This window comes from Rhinolophus ferrumequinum, chromosome 12 (assembly GCF_004115265.2).
Source record: "Rhinolophus ferrumequinum isolate MPI-CBG mRhiFer1 chromosome 12, mRhiFer1_v1.p, whole genome shotgun sequence".
NCBI classification, from domain to species: Eukaryota; Metazoa; Chordata; class Mammalia; order Chiroptera; family Rhinolophidae; genus Rhinolophus; species Rhinolophus ferrumequinum.
The window spans coordinates 13137798-13163390 of record NC_046295.1 but is presented as its reverse complement, the minus strand read 5'-3'; the positions used below and the strand labels follow the sequence as shown (position 1 = coordinate 13163390).

Genomic DNA, 25593 nt, shown 5'->3' with positions numbered 1-25593 from the left:
AATTAGAAAATGCATGACTAATGTTTGGATTAAACTGACATCAAGATATATTTGACAGCACATTCTAATTTTTTTCACTGAGTTCATAATAACTTATGAACTCCCCCCATCTTAAATTAGAAGAAAACCACATCATGCATAATGCAATTTGAATCGTGTAAATTGAAGATTTTCTTTCATTTACCTCTTACAATTGGATTTATCTAACAATTATTTCAACCCTCCCAGACAGATTTGCACACGTATTTATTATAATATGATTTCTTTGTAGGCTATTCTTGCTAAGTAAAACTGACTCAGTAAAATAAAGTATGGTTAAATAAGTTTTATATATAAAGCAGTCAGAGGGGGCACCCGGTAGCTTGCTGCCTCGAAGGGGTCTCCCCTTAACAGCACTCAACATGGTAAAGTCTTGTTTCTTCCAACCGACTTCAGGAACAAGATTTTCCAGTTACTACTGACATGAGGGTGGACCATCACAACGGTAGCTTATGCCCTTGACAATTCTCGTGTATTCAGAGCAACTTTAACATGGTCTCTGAAACTAAGTTAAGTCTTCACAGACATTTAGAGTAGACCGAAGTTTCTCCCCATTCTGTGCTAGAGAAAGCCTTTGTCGGTTTCCTGTCAGTGTGGCAATCTTCATCCTCAGGTCCCAAGTCAAGCCCATTTCCAGTTCAGAATGCTGGGCTTGTCTACTCTGAAGTCTGCTTGGTAAGTTTGCCAAGTAAGTCTAACTGCTGCACCCTCATGGTGGTCTCCTTTCATTTTAGTTTCATCCGTCTTCAACACTTTGCTTGCCTGCTTCACCCTCCTGTATGAAAGTTATTTCTTTTCTCTCTTCTTTTGTCTTTTAACTCAAACTCTGCCTTTTGGTCACTGAGGGCGCAAGACGGTCTTTTGTTAAAGTTCCAGGCACACTATGTTCTATACTATTAACATACCAAGGTGAACCACTCAAGTATAGGTGATGTTGGGAGATTCATGGCAAGGTACTGAAATAGGAAAAAAAAATACCAAACCCTGCAAGTTCAATGCCAGTGTCTTTTAAAAATATAAGGTAAAGTGAATATCATTAAAATAACTGATTTCAAGAAGTGAGAGAACCACCATTAATGGTTGTTTTTTTTTATCTTCATATAATATGGAATTACCATTTTTCATTCAAGGAAAGAGAACACTGTGGGGAAAATTCAAAGCCAACCTGACCTCATTGAGATCAAGATATTGAACAGAGCAAAAGTAGAAAAGAGTGCAACATGCTGTAGTGGTGTGTAAAACCTCACCAATCTGGTCTCAAATCCTGACTCAACCTTCGCTGAGTCATGTTGGGCAAGGTACTTCAGCTCTCTAAGCCTCAATTTGGATTTATAGAAGATAAACATAGTAATGCTTACCTTATAGAGCTTTTGAACATTAAAGATAAAACATGGAAAGTTCTTTCTTACTACATAGCTATGGACCAAGGGAATTCTAGTATCTGAGAATTCTGTAATCTTCATATCAAGAGCCTATCATGTTTGGATTTTTGAGGTGATGAAGCTATAGATTTCTTTAATCTTGGCTCTGATATCCATTTATAATCCATTGCTTACCATCCTCTCTTAACGTACACATAGCTTAATGACTGACACAGAGCTTAGTCTCAATGCTGAACACAGACCATGTTCATGGTTTCCCATATAGATGAAAAATACTTCATTTGTTCATTTTTATCTTTCAGTACCATCTCTCCCCACTACCTTCATCTCTCCTTATTGATCTAGGTCTTTCTGTTTCCTGAAGCTTTCCCAGATTGGCTCAGGTACCTCACCTTCCCCTGAGTATTTATTATGGATGTAACCTGTTGTTGGCTGACATTCTCTGTTGAATTCTTCTCCAGGTAGTTTTGGTATTGCCCAAAGAGTCAACACGGACTCAAAAATATGTCTAACCACTAGTCCATTCTTCTGCTCCTTCTTTCCTCTTTGTCAGTGACACTGATTTTTCAGTTAGGTACTGCTACCTCCTCTGGGGGCTGAGGCCTCTGCATGACACCTGGATACTTTTGGACACTACTTGTCTGGGTATCATTTTCTCCAGTGAATAACTGTACCCTCTGGTTCCCCAAGCAGAATGGTATTCCTGAGGCAAACTGGGAGACAACACTTCTATCCCTTTTTGTTATCCTCTATTAAAGGACACAAACTTTTTGCCTAATATCTTATATAGATATGAGTAATGTCTCATGAATATTAATATCTTACACAGTAACTTCAGTTCTATGTCACAATTCTTTCTTTCTCCCTGAAATTCTCCTATGAGTCAGTGGTAAAGGAAATTTAGGGACAAATTCCTCTATAGGGATAAATTCAAGAAGCTCATCACATCACTCCTCCCTCTGAGGACTAAGACTTAGTTATCAGGTCAGGTTTGTCTCTTCCTTTAGAATGTATTCTCCCAGGAAGCCCCTCAGTCCTTCAAACTCATCACTTCTTGCAGTTGCCCCCCACAGAACCAGAGGCTTTCCCAGATATGAATCCCCTGAGTGGATCTAGCTTAGGCATAATCTTAGAACATTCCTTCTTTTCCCTATTAATAACTGTAATGGAAACACTATAATATTTATTATAATTGTTTGGAATAGTCATTTTTAAAAAATGCTATTCAACACAAAAATATCTGATATGTCCTGCAAACTGTAAAAAGTACCTGCTTGAATTGCTTTTCAAACCTGGGGAGAGTTACTGAAAAAGAAGATAAGGTGAATACGCATTCATAGGCAAAACAGGGCAAAATTTACAAACACCTAAAGCACACTATAAATGTCCCTCTTGGCCAGTAGGAAGGTGATTTCATTTTCAAAAATTAATAGAGTGTGTAATTTGAAAATATTGGCCAGAAATTTTACTTCCAATTTTCAAATGTAGTATTCAAATTTGATTTTAATCTAATTGATTTCTAAAGTAAATAAGAGAGTGCATATTCTTTTCTTTTAACCATTAAAAGCCTCAATTGATTATTAAAACATTTTCACTATAATAAAATGTCACATGCATATTTATCCTTTCATCAATTCATTGATTCAGTTTTCCATAAATAACATACTAAGGGACTATTAAGTACCAGGCACTTAAAAATATTCATTCAATGATCAGCATCTCCCATTTCCCAGGCCCTGTTTTAGAAGGAAAGACTGTTACAATAGAAAAGAACCCGGGGCCAACCTCAAGATGTTTATAGTCTAGAAAAGATGAGAAATAAAGACATGGACAGAAGCTAATACAGGGGGAAGTAACATCATAAATAAATACACTCTGTTACTAATTGAATCATACTATCTTAAGACAGATCTGGCAGATATTTATATTCACTTTGATACATCTGGAACTTGCTTCTGATTTATTACAGAGCTTGTTTCTAAACTTAAACTGTAAATACCTTCCTGCAATGTTCAACCACATTTACTGGGCTTCTGCATGTATAAAATGCTGGCATAAACCTGTAACTATTTCCAAACAAGAAAGAAAATGCCTGATTTTCAGTTAAGATGGTGGAGTAGGTAAATGTTGCCCTTGCCTCCTCTCATGACCACATCAAAATTTCAACTAAACTACAGAACAACCGTCATTGAGAATCACCTGAAGTCTAGCTCAATGGAAGTCCTACAACTAAGAACATACAGAAGAAGCCACCTTGAGACTCATAGGAAAAGTGGAGACACAGAATTGGCTGGTCTCCATACCTACGTGTGGAGGTTTAAAATTGGGAGGGATATCTCAGCTGTGGAGGTACCGCCTGAGAAGTAAGGGGCCCCACCTCCACACCAGGCTTCCTAGTCCCAAATTCCAGTGTTGGGAAGACAAGTTCCAATAACTTCTGGCTGTGAAGACACCAGCAAAGATTATGCCTGAGTGAGATGGAGGGCGGCTGGAGTCCCAAGTGATCCTCTTAAAGGGCTCATACATGGATTTAGTCACTGATGGAGTCACTTGCTCTGAGCTCAAATGCTGGGGCAGCAGCTTGATAGGTGCCAGGGACATAAGTGGGAAAAACTGAATTGTCTAGCTTCCGGGAGAGAGCTGAAGAGGCAGCTTTCTCCCAGAAAGAACTGCTGGCAGAATCCATTGTTTCTTTGTTGAGCCATCTCCTCTCAGTGAACAGACCGAGGCTGCCTCCATAGGTTGAATCGCCATCAACCCGGCCAGCACTGGTTGCTCTGCCCTGGTGATTCTCTGAGACCACACCCCACCCAACTTACAGACTCATCCAAGCTGCTTCCAGTGGCTTTTCCACACAAATTGTCTGTCTTGGTTCATGCTGCAGAATTTCCTAAAATCTCTCAAAGGTTCACAAAACCCAAAAGAGCCGCATCTAGCCTCAGCATGCCCCATACCTTTTGCTGAGCAGCCTGAAGCCTAACACTAGTGGAAGCCAGCCTTGGTTTTCAGCTGGGCCTCTCCCAGGAACCTCTAAGCTCAGCAAAAGTGGCTGCCATCTGTGGATTGCTTTGTGGCTCATGCCACGTGGCCCCAGGCCGGGCCGGGCACAGGCTGAGACTGAATGTGGTCTACAGCAGAGCCCCTCCCAGGAGGCCCTAGGATTGGCCAGTTTTGGACAAAGCCAAAGCATCATCCATGTGCCTTGGCAGAAGACACGCCCAAAGGGCAGACAGGGCAGGCATGAGTGCCCTGTGAATCCTGTTCTATAGGGTTAGCCTCTGCACAAAAGGTCCTCTACCATTGTCATAGCCAGTACTCAAAATCAATGAGCCCAAGGGTCAATTCTTCCCATTGATGTGCAAACAGCACCCAAGGCTAAACTGCAACAGAAGGACACAAAAAACCCAAAAAAGGACTCACCTGGAGCACAAGCTCAAGTGACCAGGGAGACTGAGCCACTGGGCCCCATGTGATACCGACTACATAATGTCACTCTACTAAGACCAGGTACATAGAAACACATACAGAGAGGCAGCCAAAATGGGGAGACAAAGACACATCTCCCAAATGAAAAAAACAAAGCTCCAGAAAAAGAACTAAACAAAATGGAGACAAGCAATCTACTAGATGCAGAGTTAAAAACACTGGTTATAGAGATGCTCAGTGTACTTAGGGGAAGAATAGATGAACTCGGTGAGAACTTCAACAAAGAGATAGGAAACAAAAGTAGAGATATAAAACATAAAAAGGAAACAGTTAGAAATAAAGAATACAACAAAGGAAATGAATACATTACAGGGAGCCAACAGTAGGTTAGAAGAAGCAGAGAATCAAATCAGTGATTTAGAAGATAAGGTAGCAGAAAACACCCAATCAGAACAGCAAAAAGAATCCAAAAAAATTAAGGAGAGCTTAAGAGGCCTCCAGGACAACATCAAGCGTACCAACATTTGCATTATAGGAGTACCAGAAGGAGAAGAAAGAGAATGAAGAATTGACAACCTATTTATTTGAAGAAATAATGACAGAAAACTTCCCTAACCTATCAGAGCAAATAGATATACAATCCTCGGAAGCACAGAGAATTCCAAACCAGATGAACCCAAAGAGGCCCACACCAAGACACATCATAATTAAAATGCGAAAGTTTAAAGACAAAGAAAGAGGTACAAAAGCAGCAAGAGAAAAGCAGTTACTTATCTGCAAGGGAGCTCCTGGAAGATGTCAGCTGATTTCTCAAGAGAAATTTTGCAGGCCAGAAAGGATTGGCATGAAATATTCAAAGTGATGAAAAGAAAGGACCTACAACCAAGATTACTCCACCTAGCAAAGATATCATGTAGAATTCAAGGACAGATAAAGAGCTTCCCACACAAGGAAAAGCTAAAGAAGTTTATCAACACCAAAGCATTATTATAAAAACTGTTAGAGGAACTTCTTTAAGATGAAGGAAAAAAGATAAAAAATATGAATAATAAAATGGCAATAGCTACATATCTATCAACAATTACTTTCAATATAAATGAATTAAATGCTCCAATCAAAAAATAGTGTTGCTGAATGGATAAGAAAACAAGACCCTTACATATGTTGCCTGCAAGAGACTCACTTCAGATCAAAAGACACGCAGACCGAAAGTAAAGGGATGGAAAAAAAATATTTCATGGGGAAAAAAAAGAAGCTGGTTTAACAATACTTATACCAGACAAAATGACTTTAAAACAAAGACTATAAAAAGAGATGAAGAAGGGCCCAGTAATCCCACTTCAGGGTATTTATCTGAAGAAACCCAAAACACTGCTTCAAAGGGACATGTGCATCCATATGTTCATTGAAGCATTATTTATAATAGCCAAGATATGGAAGCAACGTAGGTGTCTATTGATAGATGAAGGGATAAAGAAGATATGTGTGTGTGTGTGTGTGTGTGTGTGTATAATGGCTGAGTAATATTTTAATATATATTAAATTATATATATACACATATATATATAATGGCTGAGTAATATTTTAATACATTTAAATATTGTGTATATATATATATATATATATATATATATATATATATATATATATATATATATATGGAGAGAGAGAGACATCTTGCCATCTGCAACAACATGGATGGAACTAGAGGATATTGTGCTGAGTGGAGTAAGTCAGACAGAGAAAGACAAATGCCATATGATTTCGCTTATATGTGGAATCTAAAGAACAAAATAAAGAAACAAATGAGAACATTTTGACAGTTGCCATCTGGAAAGGCGGTTGGCCTGTGGTTGAAAAATGGGAAGGGATTAACAAGTACAAATTGGTAGTTACAAAGTAGTCATGGGGATGTAAAGTATAACATAAAAATATAGTCAATAATATTGTAATAAGTGTATGGTGTCAGATGGGCACTGGGTTTATTGGGGTGATCACATCATAAGTTATATAAATGTCTGATTACTATATTGTACACTTGAAGCTAATAGAATATTGTATGTCAATTATAATTAAAAAATAAAACAATTATTTAAAAAGGAAATAAGATGCTTGTAGAAAAGAAGAGCTGAATTTGCTATTGATCTTTATAGCCTAAACATTTTGGGGGGACTTCAATGTCTAGTCTCAGAATTCCATTTAAATAATGCCCTTAATTAAATCTTAAAAGCATGCCAGATACAGAGGCCATCCACGAACTCACCTGAGAGGAATATGATTAGACTTGGAAACTAGAAAGGTACTTAATGCAATTATCTTCTGATTACTTAGAGACCACAGTAGGAAACAGTAAAGTTATTTCCAAGATATGAATCTTTTCATAGTAAATGCTTCATGGTGACTAGAACAAGTTATGGGACGTATCCGACAAGGGTGTGACAACTGTAATTCGCAGGTGAATGATGTACAGAATTTAGGACAAATGAGATTACACTGTAATTTACCACCCCTTTCAGGACAGTTGTTTTTTTTTTTTGGGGGGGGGGCACATTTCCAAATCATGTATGTCAGAAGGTTCTGGCTTATTTAAGAATTTTATTTGAAGAAAGATCAAATGGACAAAATACTACCCTTGCTGCTTCTGGAGAAGTGTGTTTTTATGTGCTGCAAGCTCATGCCAGGAAACAAACATTAACTTTAAATAAAAATTTACTATAGGTTAGCTAAGACATTAAAGTTATTGTATTATAATAACTGTATTTCCTTGTTTTACCTTAGGTCAGCTTTGATCATCTAATTTGCAGTATTTCCAGGAGAGTTTCAGGAATAGGGTAGAAGACTTTCTATTAGGTATGAATTTGAGAATTACTTGAAGTTGCGATTCTGGGCTAAGAAACTCGTTGATGCCTCTTCCAGGGCTTCAGATTTGCTAGCAGCCAGCTATGAAAAAAACCCATGGACCATCCTTTCCCTTTTAGTTATTGCATACCCATAACAAATGCGTCATTTTCAATATAAATAATCTAACTCTCAGTAACCAAAATAACGGACTCATCTGCACTTCAATTTGTACATATGGATTTTTAGGTAATACTTGTGATTCTATTTATTATACTTTCTTACTTTCATCGCAGAAGTAGGAAAATCATGTGGCAGGGAAGAAAAATATTGAAATCCAAGAGTTTAGGTATACCTGATTAAGTCACAGAATGATGGGAACAAACCTGTTCATAGAGGTTATGAGGGGTTAGTCTTTAATCTTAAGACTTTTTAGATTAGAGGTCTAGACGGAGACAGCATATATGTGATGTTGCTTACAGTTTAATCCAAGTAGGATGTACTAGAGGAAATTTACTGAGATTTAGCCTCTAGCTAATTTCCAATAACTGAGAATCATGAAAAGGTATTTAAACCCTTAAAACTTTTCTATCAGAATTTGTTTCCAATCTACTTTGAATTGCTATCATTTTTATAAAATTACATTTTTGAGTCACATTTCAATACCATCTGCAATATTTCCTGTGCTGGAGATAGAAGTTTTGTTTTCGGTCCTGATCACTTACATCATATTTTCCAGCCCACAACATTTTTACTAGACATTCTAGAACTCGCTGTTCTTTTCAACCATCCCATAATGCCATTTCAGCTAAGTAAAGGCAAAGAGGAGAATAGGGTTTGATTTCCAGTCATCAAAATTGACAAAGAATCATGTGGCTTACTCTTGATATACTTGAGAATGAAAGGCAAATGTTCATTTATACATGCCAGCTCTATGAGATACCAGCAAAGATGAATAAAAACTGGTCCCTGCCTTAGAGGATTCACATTCTAGGGAGAGTGGGACGTAGTAGAAGTATATACAAGGGGTTAAGAAGGATAAATAAGAGTTAACCAGAATTACAAAACAGGGGGTGACAAACATCCTGCAATAGTAATGAGACTGAATAAGATGTGTGCACAGGTGTGAGTCTTAGCTGATAAAAAGAGCATTGATTACGGAGAGCATCCTGTGATACATTAGATATAAGTTCTTTATCCTCAAGGTATGGGAATGACGTGTTGAGTTTGCTTTTAGCTGTAGGTTTGAATGGGTTGAAAACAAAAGTGAAGACAAAAAGACACTAAAAGACTACTACAGCAAAGCATTTTTGAAAAGAAAGAGAATTCTAACTCTTTCTTTGAAGCTCAGCTCTGGCTTCACCTTCTTCAGGAAGCTCCCCTGAGGCCTCCAGCCCACCATGACTTTTTCTTCCTCTGAATCTGTAGTTCTTGTCATCTCCCCAAGTTCCTGCCTGACACTCACAGTACAACCTTTTCCCTTTTTTTTTGATAATGTTATATATCTGTTCTGCTTGTCACTGGCATCCTAAACTCCTTGAGGGTAAAGTTAATATTTAAGATTAGAGATTGTCTTCAACCTGTGTGGAAATGGGAGAAGACAGAAATTGAGATTGTTTCATGTGGCCCAGTGTTCCAGCAAAAAATACACTCAGCAAAAATCTCTAGAAGGTGATGCTAATGACGTAGCCAAATATGAATCGGCTTTGGCTTAATAATTAGGCTGCATATTTTTTTTATTAGTTTCAGGTGTAAAAAACAATGTAATAGTTAGACATTTATACCACTCACAAAGTGATAACCCCCTGCCCCCAGTCTACTACCCCTCTGACATCATATATAACTGTTATAATTCCATTGACTATTCCCTGTGCTGTACTCCACATCCCATGACTATATATACATATATATACATATATATATAGTTTAAATATATATATATATATTTAAATTATATTAAATTATAGTTGACATTCAATATCATGCAGCTTCAGCTTCAGGTGTACAGCTCAGTGGTCAGGCATCTACATCATCCCTGAGGTGGTCTCCCTAATGATATAAGTGCCCATCTGACACCCTACAAAATCGTTACAACATTATTGATTGTATTCCCCAAATTGTCTTTCATATCTCTGTGGCAATCCTGTGGCTACCAATTTGTGATTTCTAATCCCTCACCTCCAGACAAAGAAAGACAAATACCATATGATCTCATTTATATGTGGAATCTAAAGAACAGCATCAATAAGCAAACTAAACAGAAATAGTCTCAGAGATATAGAGGAAAAACTGATGGTTGCTAGAAGGGAGGGTGGTGGGGATAAGGGAGGAGGCTGCGTTTTGAATGTGTGAAATTAGCCTGTGTATAGAATTCTATTGCCAAGAGTGTGAAAGTAAGGTTACCCTCTGCAAAGCAATTCCCCAGTATAAGGAGCTCTATCTGTAGGAGTTGCCTTAACATTTACAATGTCTCTCTGGTCAAAAGCAGGGGAGGAGAAAAAGAGTGTCCAGACTTTGCCTGAATGAATGAAAAAGAAAATTATAACCTCACTTCCTGTAGTGATGCATCTAGAGAAGAGACATATTACTGCAGGTAATAACTTATTTTGATTGATACGCAGGGAAGCCCGAAGGAAAAAAATGGTCACATGTTCATAGGGTGGGGAAGAGAGAGAGGAGAGGGGAGAATATGTGTGTGTGTGAGTGGTAGGGGGTAGAAGAGAAGGAGGAAGAAGAAGGAGAAAGAGGAAGAGGAGAAGGATGGAGGTGAGGAACAAAGAGAGAAAGAGAGAGAAGAGGAAAAGAGAATGAAAATGAATCTGGCCAATGCCTGTGTTTTCAACACCAGAGTTGTAGTCTGTGGGAAAAGATGGATCAAAACCATTAATTTTCCAATGACTACCAGCAATCCTCTAATTATCAGGGAAGGACTGGCCCATGTGGCAGACAAAGCTAAACTCTTTCTTTTTGAGTCAGTTCTTATAAAGTAACATACCAGTAAATGTATTTGGCTATAAAACCCTTTGTACATGAGCATATATTTCCAGACCAGTGTGCAGCAGAACGCATGTAGGAAGACAATATGTTAAATTATTCTGGTGCACTCTATTAGGGAAGAAAATCCTATATAGATGAAAAACAACAAAGTATTATTCAAATAACATTCAATTTGTCCACTTATGTAACTATTCAATAAATTATAAGCATATAAATGTATATACAACATTTATGCCAATAAATATATATAAAATGTGTACATAAGTTTTCTTCTCTTTTTTGAAAAGGGGTAATTAGTTAGTTACTGACATATCAGTAAATATCAGCAAACATTTGTTCAGAATTGGGGCCTATCATAACACTAATAGTTATGAGTCCTCCAAAATAAAAACACTACGGGTTCTACTCTTAAGCTACTTTCAAATTCAAGGAAAAGTGAAATACACATATGCAACAAGATGGAAATTATACGATAATACAAAAATGTATTATAAACAGAACAAACGTGCACATACATAATGGCGTAGGAATTGGAATGATAGTTTTTTGAACTGAAAAGCAGAATAACAATACAATAGAAACCTCACAGGTTTTATAAAGAGGGGATCTTGGGAGAGAAACTCACCCTGACACGTTAGCTGGGTGAGCCTGGAAAAATTACTAACCTTTCTAAGTCTCAGTTACTTCATCTTAAATACGTGTATAAGTACATCCACATTGCAGGGTTACTGATAAAAAAAAAGAAAAAAAGAAAAAAAAAAGAAAAGACGTGTATTGATCCTGATATTCAGTTTCGGATGGTTATCATTATTATTTTATTGCTATTGTCATTTTGGATTCCGTAGAGAGAGACATGATATAATCAGGTATTGGTTATCCTTCCTTTCACATTTCTGCAGAAGAGACTTTGTAAAGATTCCTTGTCTCCGGCGGTATCTTCATTTCATGCTGAATCTATCCTGAGAATGAAAAATTCCCTTCTAATTGAATGTTCCCTTTGCTCATTCAGGGATTCCGTACCTCAGTGCAAAATCTTGTACACCCATTTGATCAAACGATTAGCCCCTGCTATGACTCTGCTTGATTTCTATTTTAATTCCACAGTCTGTCCTTAGGTGCCCCTTTTCTAATCACAGTGCATTCCTGAATTCCTTTCCTGTCTTGCATTGGCTTCCTCTGCCCCTCACTGAGGGTGACAGTGAGCTGCTGAGGGCAGATGAGCTGCTTTCCAGTCCTGGCTTGTTGCAGATGCCCTCCGTGCAATCCTAGACACCCTTCGCCAAAGCCTGGAATTATTTTACTCATCTCTGGTTGATTCATCTTTCACCTTCCACTGCAGCTTTGTAGTCAACACCATCTCCCCTTACATCTCAGTTGATAATCTAGGTTCTGCCTTTTACTGGAAAGACGAGGGACACTCAAAACCAATAGTCTACAAAGCACTGGCCAGAAATTCATGGGATTGTGTTTGATATATTGCCGTTCTTCTTTTAATATGGTTTTAGATGACATGTGAGATTAATCATGACATTAATTTTTAAAGTATTATTTTACCATGTCAAATGTAGTTTTAATTCTAAATTTTCATTTAAAAATTAATAGCAGTTTTTCTTATAAAATGAATTTAACGAAAAAAGGTCAAAAGCATAATTATATATACTGCTTGGTTAATGTCATGGACCTCTGAAGACAATTTCTATGAGTATGTATTAAAGTAGTATTTCCAAATTAAAGAACTATGTCAATAGATCAGGATGATTTGTTTGCTACTGTAAGATATACGATAATGTTTCCTATACATATAAAACATTATGTACATAATGGTTTTAATTCAATTATAATCAATATGTTTTATTGATTCTAAAGACTATAATTTGGTATGAAAAACCACTCTGGTGATCTTTGGTTATTAAAACGTGCTATTTACCTCAATACCAAGGCATGGTTAGATGATTATAATAGACAGTTAAACAGAGTATTATCTCAAAGTCACAACAGTATAACTCATAGGCCTGTCATTATCCTAAGAAGGAAGTTGTTAATATAAATAGATTAGATGACTATCTCCTCAAAAAGCCTGAGGAAGAGAAATGCTTGTATAAGTAAATAATAATAATAATAACAACAATAATAGTAACAACTACCACCACAACTAACAGTGAGTGCTTATGAGTTATCAGGTATTTTGCTAAACACTTTACCTCTCATTTACTTCTGGGGACCAAGGGTAAAATATTCTGGCATTTGGCTGAAACAAATGGACTTCAAGGTAAAACTGTTACATACATAGGCTGTTAATAATAATAATTATTAATAATAAAATAATAATCATAATTAGAGCAACAAGTTATTTATAATGTGTCAGATATTCCACTGAGTATTGTATATCTATGATCTCAGTTAATCCCCAAAATTGCACCATGGGACCATTACTAATATCTCCATGTCACTGACTGGGACTCAGGGCTCTGAGATGATAAATAACTTGCCCAAGGACACATAATTTGCAAGTGTCAGAGGAAGGATTCAGTCTGGACCTTACTTAAAGCCAATATCTATAAGTGTGACAGGATATTTTCAACCATAATTTGCTATAACTTGCCTCCTCAAAATAGAAGATCACACATCCATTTGTGATCTAACAATGGACAATACGGTGAAAGTTTAAATTAATAAAACAGTAGCATGCTAGGACGGCAGCATCCTGGTGAGCTCTACTCAGAGAAGTCCACACTCAACATCATGGAAAGAGCCAGAAACTTACTTCTTTCTCCCAAGCATCTGAGATGTATAAATTATAAAAAGAAAAAATCAAAATTTGTGGAAGCATGTGATAGAGAACCATACTTTATTTATAAAGGCAGTGAGACATTTAATAAATGTCTTTTTTTGTTGTTCCTTTATTTTAAATTAAATCCTCCATACCCCTAATACCCCTAATATGTCACTACGTGATTAAAAACTATCTGTTACTAAGTAATGGCAGGAAACTATGAGAGGATAAGACATTTGTGATCTAACAAAGGACGGGATGAATCAAATACAAATTGGTCCCATAACAAGTGAGGTATTTCCTGCTGTTAAAAATACAGAGGTTACAATTTTGATCTGAAGCACAAGTTTTGATTTTCATTCAATCATCCACTCATCAGATATGTTTACTGAATAAGTAAGCAGCTCTGTAATTAAGGTCTTAGAGAAGAAAGACAAAGACCCTGGTCTCAAGAATATTACATTTTAGTGAGTCATATCTACGTTTTCTTAAGTATGCATATTTAGAAAGAAATTCTTGGATTTTTCCCAGACTGTAAGAGAACTTCTCTGAAAATAGATGACTCAATCATATAAAATGTACTGAGTCTGGTGTACTACAGGTAGCCTTATGACAATGGTAATTTTCAATAAAATAATTGGAGTGAAAGTAATGCAGTGAGTTAGGAGTTTCCTCAGTAGAGGTGTTAATACACTCTGGCTCATTAGAGGATTGTGTCAAAGAAGGTTGGGCTAAAGTTTGCTTTCATTCATTTTGTGTCTTTTTCAAGCTCCCTTCCCCAGTTATTTTCCAAGCTTTAAAGTGCTCCCTATTATTTTGACCCAATGTGCACTCTGATGGAAAGGACGAGATACTTTCAGCAGAATTACTTAATTAGGTTTAAGTAAGCAGTACATGCCAGAGTAGGGTAGGTTTGCTTTCTAGCCATAAAAATGTGTCTGCGATGCACGCTGTGTTCCTGAGTAATGAAACACAGTGATTGATGTGATGATAAAACAATGAAGGGAAGGATAAAGCCTGCGAGATAAAAATCTCAAAAGGGAAATAAAGTAGGGGAGCAGCTGCCCCCATCTTAATTGAAGCATAAATTTCAGGAACAGGATCTGAGGTTTAATTTCCAGCACATATTGGGAGAGAGTTTAGTGTGTGTTTGTGTATGTGTATACCCGTGTGTGCGATGAAAAACACATAAGTTAAATTATTTTCTTCCTATCTATGGAAAGTTTTCAAACCATTTGTAAAAAAGGAAACAGTTTCAAATGTAGACATTTATTAGTTATCACTGAAAGACATTCATTTAGTCAGTATTTAACAGAGACTAACTGAATCAAGGATGAGCAAGAACTGTTCTAGGCACTGGCTATACAGCAGACTAGAAATCATACAACATTTCTACATTCACCAGACTGAATGCTCTTAGTTTATCTTTTCTCCCTGCAAAGACCTTCCTTGCCCATATGCCCACTCTATGCCAGAATACTTTTCTTAAAGTAAAGACTACATTACATCACTTTCATATATATAACCACTACAGCAGGCCACACAAAATGCTCCAGTCCAGCTCCTATATGCAAGGTGTGATCAAACAATATGGTGAATGTTTAAAATAAAAAAATATATATATTACAGTAAAAGACACATTGCCATTAATCCCCCTCAAAACACTCCCCCTCTCTTCGAACCCACTTATCCCATCATTCTTGCCATTTTCTGAAGCAGTTCTGGAAGTCCTCTTTTGTGAGTATCTTTAGTTGCGCTGTCGTGCCTGCCTCAATGTCCTGAATCATTTTGACTTTGGGGAAGAGCCAGAAGTCACACAGTGCCAGATCCGGTGACTAAGGTGGATGCGGACACATTGTAATATTTTTATTTGACAGAAATTGACATATATACCAGAAGGAATGTGTGACACAGAGCATTGTCATGATGGAGGATGATTTACGGCACACTTTAAAACACACCTTCTCTCAACCATAGCTCACACCAACTGACTGCACTGAACAAGTTGAAAGTTGTCACACACTGTTACTAAGTCGACACGCCGCTTCCCATATTGAAAATCTCTGCCTTTCCATTGGATGGCACTCGCCGGCAGCATCCACCACATTTGTGATCACAATGGAAAGGCTCCATGTCACACATCACTTCTGGTACAGCAATTTCTGTCAAATAAAAACATTTGACAGAAAACATCTTCATCCACCTTATTTACTGGATCTGGCATTGTGTGACTTCTGGCTCTTCCCCAAAGTCAAAATGATCATGAAAGGAAAATGTCTTGAATCGATTCAAGACATGGAGGCAGCCACAACAGCGCAACTAAAGACACTCACAAGAGAGGACTTCCAGAACTATTTCAGAAAGTGTCAAGAACAATGGAATAAGTGTGTTCAAAGCAAGGGGGAGTATTTTGAGGGGGATTAATGGCAACATGTCTTTTACTGTAATAAATGTTTTTTTTATTTAAATATTCACTGTATTATTTGATGACACCTTCATATTTATACATAACAAATGTCTTCTTTCATTACTCCTTACACTTCAGTGTCAAGCTTTCCATTCTCCCAACTTAATAATGTACCCCATGGTGACTCTGCCAGACTATTCCCCGAGCCTAGAATGCCTTCACACCTATTTCCCATCAATTACAATTCTCCCCGTTTTTTAGCTGTTATTTGTGCAGCTGAAATGCCTCTTAAGCCTCAAAGATTTTCTAATACTCTTCTCAGTTTTAACAGTCCTTCATCTTAGCTTTTGGAGAATATTACTTGAAATACATTAAAGTTTTCAGTGCATTTTGCCTGGAGTAAGCTAGTTACATATGTTTTACGTTGTGAACGTGAACTACACCAGGGCAGGTCTGGAAGTGTTGCTGATTTGTTTCTGGCCACATACTACTTTACATGTGGTTGACATTCAAAGAAATGTTTGAAGCGCAAATAAATATGTAGCCCAAAATACATAAGATTCGTATGAGCCTTTTCATGATGGAATAAACTACATCCCTCAGTTCTTTTAGAATATTTTATTTTCAGAAGACCTCAGAATAAGAGTAGTGGCACAGGTGAGAATGTCCACTGCTCTCTGTAGAGAGGAAGGGACACACTGCATACACAGGTACTACTTCAGTGTTTTTTGTGAACCGTCTTGGAGACTGCATATCCCATTACATGGGGCTTGCTGTCATCAGAAGAGCTTTGAGAAATCTCACCTTTTATGTCCTGTCTTTATAACTTAACATTCCTTTTATGTACAAGTATATGGTAATGTAATCCTGAGCTAGGCAGATCTTTACTTTAAAAATGCTTTAAGAAAGAAAAAAATGCTTTTAAGCTAAGGAACATTACAAATTTTTATGGCTTTATTGTGAACTTCTGAGAAAGAGAATTGGGAAGTCTTGACACTCTATTTTACTTTATGGAGAAGCTAACATGTATCACCATAAAAAATGCACCTGCCATTCTTAAAACAAACAACAAAAATGAATTTAAAAGTAATATAAACTATAAAACTGTAAAATATAAATTTTCTGTTCATTTTAAAATGAGTTAACCTTTAACTGGGAAAATATATGAATGCACTTTAACACCTTTTATGTCTAGAGGGCCCTTCTAAATCATGTTTTTATACAGAACAGTGAAATGTACTATCTTTGTACTGCTAATCAACAGGATTCACTTCAAAAGACTGTACAAAGAAAAAGAAGTTATGTTTCTTAATACTTGGGTCAAAAGTACTTAACATTTTTTTCTACACTGATGGCATATACAGTTCAGAAAGAATTAAAATATGTATCTCACAAATAGAGGAGAGCTCTTTATGACAAGATCAATAACTACATTATTAATACCAATAACTATTTACATTGCAAATAACTACATTATCACATGATTATTTACCTTCAAAATATATTTAATTTCCTCCTTCCTCCCTTTTTTTCGAAGTCTGATGTTTTAATATGGAACCCAGTTTTGAGGAAAATATTGAAATAAACATAATCAGGATCTTTACTTATGAAATTATTTTGGACTCAGAGAATAAGACTTAAAAGCTTAGGATTATGGAAATCCACTCGTATCATGGAACATTCTTGCTATATTTATTTGCTAGATACTAATGCTACGAAGCATGGAACTAGATTGAGCCCTATTCCACAAAAGCACCCCACATTTTGATGTTTCTTTCATTTACTGACTGGCAGGACTCTTCTAAATGTGGGTAACCCACCTTACCACTTAACAGGACAGTTATCTACTAAACCAGTTCATCAAATAAGGGTTTCTGTTTGAGTTTGATGATCTATACTATTTCCAACAGATTTGAAAATTGTGACCCTTTGAGTTTTGTACTCTGATGACAAGTAAATTATATAGACAAGTAAGACATTAGGGGATTGGGAAACGATATTTATTAAACTTTAGAGAATCAATTATTTTCAAACACTTTAGAAATTCTCATCTACATCCAAATAACTATCTTAGGCTATAATTTATTGACTGAATTCCATTTACTGTATTTTCAGAAAGTAAGAAAGCTATATTTGTTAAAAAAATGTAAACAGTTCAAGTGACCTGGGATAATCTTTTTCTATTGTTTTCTAAATAAATGAATTGTGTGTGTGTGTGTGTGTGTCTACACACACACACACACACACATATATATATATATATATATATATATATATATATATGTATTTTTTTTTTTTTTCTGTAATTGATCTTCAAAGAAAATCTTGCTTTGGAATGCCTAAAATTCAAAGAAACTATGAAAGCTTTGATGGTCTTAAAGTCTGTGTACAAGAGTAACTTGTGGTTTCCTCAGGTAATTGTTGATAAATTTAAAGTATGTTATAGAGGAGGAAGAGTGTTAAAGAGAGAGCTAAGAGGATCTGACCTAACTATAGGTAATAGTTGAGAAGGGTTTCCAGAATGCAATAGACAAAGTACAAAAAAAGAGTAGTTGAATAAGAGTAGACTATTTTAAATTCTAGAAGCCACAATAATAATAAAGGATGTCATTGTATTACCATTTTAAATAATACTTAGATGAACAATTTAGAATGATAAATACTCAGAAATAAAAGGCAGAATAATAGTATAATCTTCTAAATTAGAGCAACCTTGAAGCGTATTTACAAGATCATATGCTATGAATTGATATATTTCTATAATATAAATACTTAATGGCAACACTTTTACTACTGCACCTTCAAAAGTACAACAGTTTATTCCATTATGGTTCAGTAGTTACTTAAAGAGGAAATCTCTATAGCTTGCATTTTTTGGCTATTGCATTAAACTAGCATCCATAGTATTCTTAGGTCTGGTTTATATGTATCCTAAAATAACTTCTGTCTCCTCTCGAGAAAAAAGGGACTGAATTATGACTGTATAGGTAGTCTTGAATCCAAGAGATCACCATTCTTTAACGACCTGTTCAGTGGACTTAGAAAACAAATAGAAAAACTACATTATTCAATACTTTTTGGCAGCACACTAAAGCCCTTAGAGCAGTGATAAAGGATCAGAAGTCTCCCTCAAATCTTACCTGGTTTACTCTTTTTAAAAATCCAGCCCTTGCTGTCTACCATGCAAATCACTTGGCCACTGGGTGAAATCCAAACTGGGTAGTTGATCATGATAATTCCAACATGTCAAGGGCAGCAGTAGCTCTCAGATTCCCACAAGCCAACTGCTTGAAATGAACCTGCAACAAACAAGGTATTTCTTCATTTTAATTGAAAAATAGTGAACCATGTCCTAGGTCCAGGAGGCATCACTACTTAATCAATAAAGAAATAATAAAGGAGTGTGTGAGAGACTATAAATGGCTCTCAAGATGCTGATAAACATGAAAGCCAGAAGACTGAAGTTTATGGGCTGTAGAAGGTGCTTTTTGTAGGATTCACGCTTTTGTTCATGTGATTATCGATCTATTTAAGCTATCAGTATAAGAAAACATGATTAATATTGAGATACACATTTTATAGTGTGTACCCCTTCTCCTTCATGTAGGTGACCCCTTGGAGTACTCAGAGTATTTTCTCACCCTCCCCATAATAATCTCAGGGTAACTAGACAACGAGGTTCAACAGGCCAAAACTCATCAACAGCTAGAGGAAAATCCATAGAAAGGTCTACCTTAAAGTCAGTTTCTCTTGTGAGTTTCAACATTTCAGTCAATTTCAACATTCCCAGTATAAAAATTGCATCATCTCTGCAGGATAGTGTGTGAGAAACACTTTTCAGGGTTACATGTGAGATGCTTCAAATTGAGCACCCACCATTATCCATATCAAGATACAGACTATAAGACAGTAACCAACGTAAATATGTAGCCAGAGTTCGGACACAATGGAATGACCAGAACCCAGGAAAGTAATTAGATAATTAATTTTGGAGCCATTTACCCCATACTCAATGGTTCAACTATTTATGTTTATGTGAGTAAATGTTGCATTTAAACTTCATAAGCATATTTAACTTCCATTCAAGGACAAAAACCCCATGTATGATCAACAACTTTTAATTGCACTGATAGCTCTCATGATATCCCATGATATCTCACTGATAGTCCCATGAATAACTCTGTACAATAGAAATTTAGAAAGACACCAAATGAACAGATTTGCTCCTTGGTCTTCCCAGGACAGCTTTTAATACCTATTAGATTTTTTTTTTCTAGCTACAGCAACCATATTTAATTATTCATATACCAAAATTAATTTATTGTTATTATTTTCTAAGTAGTGCAAAATAAATGACTAAGAGGTTATTCAAGTCTGGAGGGGGACTTATCTGAGTGATATGTGCTGCAGAGTCAGGGACACAGGTGCAAAAACTGATTTTAACAAGCCACAAAATGATATATCCACATGCACCTGTGATAAGAGATTCAAGAATTCCCAGAAGTCAATGTGGAGACTTTATTAAAAGACACAGTAGTGAGATATCCTATTGTGCCATTTCAGCAAGAATGTCAAGATGGCAAGGACTGAAGTTAAGTATATACCTTAGACTAAAAGGTAACACTACAAAATAAGTCCTTAAAAAAATAGATATGTAATCTTGGGCACAAAATGACCATTCTGCAATTCAGAACAGGAGTGTTATGTTGGTGCTATTGCTGAGACCACATAAATACACACACACACACACACACACACACACACACACACAAATGGCCAAAATTTTCTAATCTATTGATTCAAGCTCATGTTCTTTGAACTAAACCTCAGTCAGTTTCTGAATGCACAATGTTTCTATTCATGCCAAAAATTATTGCATTTCTCTTCTTCTTTGAGGGCAGCCTGAAAATTATCAAATCAATTCCTTTATTTAAAAAAAAAAATCTGTTTTCATGACGGATACTCCTTTTTGGTCTCTTGGCAGCCATCCAGGATATTTGAACAAGTCATATACTAGTGGACACAAGGACAGAAGTGTTTATAAACACAACCTCCAACCTCCCAAACTTACTATAAAGCGAGGGATTTTTGAAAACAACTTGCTTTGGAAGCCCCCACCTGTGCCCTAGTGGGACTTCTCATACTTTAGTTCTGCAACTTACTATGAAAGAGTGATAAGAAGCAATCTACACTGAAAATAAACATACCTACTTGCTTTCTACAATGGATTTATTTTATTATACAGAAACAATGCTATTGATCCCTTCTCTGATTGGGTAGGTTTTCTGTATTTTCTGTTTTTCAGTAGTGATGGTTTTCCACTGACCATTGACCACTGATTCACCCATTAACCCACTTACTCATTCCACAAATTTTAAACGAGCACTTCAGTTGTGCTAAGTATGGAATTAGGTGCTCAGATATAAAATAAAAAGACACATAATCTTCCCAAAAAAGATTACTGTCTATTCTATTATTATTTGTTGATGTATCTTTGTAAGCAAAATTGGTGGCAACATTAGACCAAATCAAAATCATTGACTTTATTTTATATCCCACCCACTGTGTGACTGGACCATGAGATTTTACGAAGTCGGTCAGTAAGGGCAAAGCTCCAATATACAATGACTGATTCACCCACTTGACTCATGTAAAGTTTGTACTGACTGGGATGGTTTTGTGTCACTCTGAAGTCTTTCTCCATAGGCTCATTAACAGACTGAGTCAAAACGGTTCAGAAAATCTGACCAATTAGGTTGTGATAGTACATTAATATTTCTGGCATCCAATATGGAGGCAGTACCTCTCAAATATGCGTATTAGGCATCACAGTACAATTCTGTGTGTTCTGCATCATGAGTTAACAGATTGTGGAAGGAGGACATTATTATCTTATACAATGAATTTATTCACATATTTTTGTATTATTATTCCATATATTTTCTCAAAGAGGATATAAAAAATTAAATGTATATATTCTTGTCAAAGACAAGCTCATGAAGTATTCATAAGAAGTACAATTCCATGGCATTAGTTTGAAACTTTATTATAATAACAATTTTCAGAATAAAAAGAATATTGAAAATTTTCAGTTTTCTTTCTTCGAATATGTTATTAAACAGGAACATAAAAACAAAAAGTACAGATAACGTTTTTAAAAATACTCAGACATTAAGTGATTTTTACTAAACTCAGTATGGTTTCAAAACAGCTTAATTTTCTCATCTTATATTTCCTGAGTCTCTGCTTATTACAGGGATGTGTTCTTTTAAAAATAAATTTTCAATGATTGCATTGTATTGTATGCAAATTATACCCCAATAACGTTCATTTAAAATGTTTTAATGAATTTTTGACAATATTCAAAGAGGTTCTAGGTGGGGGCGTGGTATGCAGAACCTATTGATAAAATAGTGTTGTATACACATTTAAAACAAAACGAGACAAAATGACAATTGAGAAAGCCTAAGAAATTAAAACATTCACAAACCCTGTTTTCTTGTTTCTTGGTCTGGGCTTAAGTGCTCTGTAAATTCTGTCTTCTATGCCTTTTGTTATGCACACTTCTACTACCCTTTTATTTTATCTTATTGCTTTGAGGAAAGCTTTCCAGAGGATCCTCTCAGCACTCAGGTATTCATTGATTTGTACGTGTTGATGTGTTGCTCTTTACACTTTATCTCAGGGTTGTGCTTCATCTTCCTCATGGAGGTGTGCTGCATAGCCCTCTGGGTGGCTGACATAAGGAGAAGAACGCTCAGCATTCTGGGAGCTCAGGGCTTTTGCTAAAGGACTGCTTGGGACATTTTGCAAGCTTTATATCAAAGTCACTCATTTTCCTGCACAAACATCAAAAATATAAACATCAAGAATGTAGGAATAGGTAGGTTTTCAATGATGGAAGTTATGAGGCTTTCTGCCTTAGAAATTTCACATGTATCCCATTTTGTCAGTGATGTTGGAAAAGGGAAGGTACTACCAATATTTAGTCACAAGTGTATTGCTTCTAAATTCTTTTTCCCCCCTATATTTAGTTAGATGTAAAAGTCACAGATTATTTCCCTGCAAGAAGGGACCATCAACAAAGATCCATGTTACTTCTATGTGCCAATTGCTATCTGTTTTATATGTAGTTTCTCATTTAATTTCTCCAAAACCTTGTGAAGTATGTATTATAATAATGTCCACTTTATGGTGATGAAAATAGGGACCAGAGAATTTAAGTTACTTGCCCAAAGACACAGAGCCTTTGAAAAACGGAGCTGAGATATGCAGTTGATAGTTCTGTACTGTCAATTAATTCTAAATTGTTCTAAATTGAATTTGAATGATTTGACCAATCTACACATGAAAACCTGAGTCTCAGGGAAATTAAGTGGTAATTAATGACATACCAGAGGTCATTAAGATCACAGTAGAGGCTGGATGAGCACCTTCACCCATGATGTATCTGTGTTTCTTATACACCACTCTCCTCCCCAGCTTACTCAGCGTTGTATGTCTAAATCTTTATAGATTTTCAATTCACTTGATTTTAAATAACCATGCTTTGGGTAGGTTTTATTTTAGAAAGAAGATACCAAAGCCAATGAAGAAAGTAACAGGATTTATGAATATTCAATTTTAAAGGAGCTTAATTTTCTGAAAGCAACAGATGACATCTTTCTCCCTCTTTCAAGCCATATTTTTCCAATGTAAAAGGCATAGACACAAAAATAAAATTATGTGGATAGACTGTGACAAAAACCTATGATTAGAGGAAAATATAAATAGCACACTAGTGTTTTGCTGATCCCCATTTTGTATGTTTAGCTACAATATTAGTAATTACAAAATTGAAATAATCTTCCAAGATATTCAGTTATTATTTTCATTTCAGAAACCCAGCAGGAGGCTCCCTAAGTGATATAAAACAGAATCAAGGGCAACTGTATCAATATCTGAAAACCCAGTGTCTGATACTTCAACACAAACAATTCTCCATGTTTCTGTTTTTGCTCAAAAATATCTAATTGTGAATTTGATTATTACTTGGAAAGTTTGCCAATTAAAATAGGCCATATTCCTGTTTGCATTTTCTTAAAAGGAGGAGTATAATTAGTCACATACCCAGATTTTCCACATATGAAACTTGTGTCCATCTTTTTTCCTTCCTTTCCTGCTTTCTCCTTTCTTCCCTCCCTTTCTTCCTCTTTCATCCATTTCATCCTTTTCTATTGTCTTCCCTTTCTTTATTTCCATCCTTCCTTTTGTCCTATCTTCTTTCCCTTCCATCTTGCCTTTTGATTTCAACAAACATTTACACATCTATTTTTTTAATTAAAGTTTATTGGGGTGACAAAATTACATAGGTTTCAGGCGTGCAATTCTGTAATACATCATCTATCTATCACACTGAGTGCTCACCACCGAGAGTCAGTTCTCCTTCCATCACCATACATTTGACCTCGTTACCCTCATGTCCCACTCCCTCCCCTAATGTCTGTATGCCATGCTGGGCTGGGGGCAAGGCACATACAAAGACTCAGTTCCTGCCCAGGCATTGCTCATAGTCTAGTCGGGTGAACAGAGAAGCAAACCAATATATTATGGATGGGGGTTAGGATCCAAACCAGTATTGGCTCCTTCAGAATATATCGGCTTTGAGTAGCAAAATAGTTCATAATTTGCCTCTAGCTTGGCTTGGCCTGATGAAGTTAGAATTTACAAATAAAATATTAACAATCACCAGGAAGCTCCTAAATACCTCACATACTCTGAGTTTCCTACGTTTTAGAGAGGGATCCTTTAAATTATCAGAGCTCACAAACAAATGCCTCAGGGTCAGCAGAGCCACTTAAATGTAAATATAAGTTGATTGACTACAACCAGGAGTCAAAGAGCCAACAGTGAACTGAAGAAAGCAGGCTTGGCCTCTATGGGCGTTATAAACAACATTTTAAACATGATGTTTGCTAGACAGAACACATTTGTGAACTAGTTTTGGTCCTTAATCACTAGTATGAGATTCTGCTTTACAACTATCGAGGAGTCACCAGCCACTTCTATACAGAGATTGGTCCCATTTCCCCACCTGTTCACAAAATCCATGGTGGATAAAAACATCTATTCAAGAAATCTTTCTAGTGGGAAAAACAAACAAACAAACAAACAAACAAACAAACATAAAAAATGCCTTCTGGAATAGATCATCAAAATCACCAAGGCGTCCTTGGGCCCCCACACCAGAATTAGTAACTCCTCATTTTTGGAGTGAGATGGGGAATTCTGTAGATAACAGTTCACTAGATTACACTTAGACACACTAATGTTGAAGAACCACTCTTTCAGAACAAAGCCTATTTTTGACATTTCTCAATACTTTCCCTCATTTTTAATTTATAATATTTATTTCACTTTTAATTTCAAATAAATTAGCGTAGTTGTGAAAAATGATTTTTCCATGAATTGTATAAAAATTGAGAAATCTCCTTTAATGATCAATGTTTTCTCTTCAAATATTTAAGTACTTATTATAATGTGCAATATATACATGATCTTCACCACTCTTTTTATTTAATATAGCATTAATTTTTTGATCACTAAAAGACTCCCTAAGGTTAGAGAGAAACTATGTGGACAGCTGGAAACATTGCAAATAGTACAGATTAGTCATAATAAGGAAGGAGGAATCAAGTTCCCTTTGGTATAAGGGATCCCATACCTAGAATGGGAAACAAGACATGAAGGGA

The 25593-nt window shown here is 36.1% G+C and overlaps 1 protein-coding gene across 1 annotated transcript in view; it reads right to left on the bottom strand.

The window, feature by feature from the left end:
* LINGO2 (leucine rich repeat and Ig domain containing 2) overlaps nucleotides 1-25593 on the bottom strand; it is a 1121241-nt gene that overhangs the window by 265232 nt on the left and 830416 nt on the right. Inside the window, exon 6 of the mRNA XM_033122203.1 lies at nucleotides 19003-19161. The gene's annotated coding sequence lies outside the window, so the exon portion shown is untranslated. The remainder of the gene's footprint in view (nucleotides 1-19002; nucleotides 19162-25593) is intronic.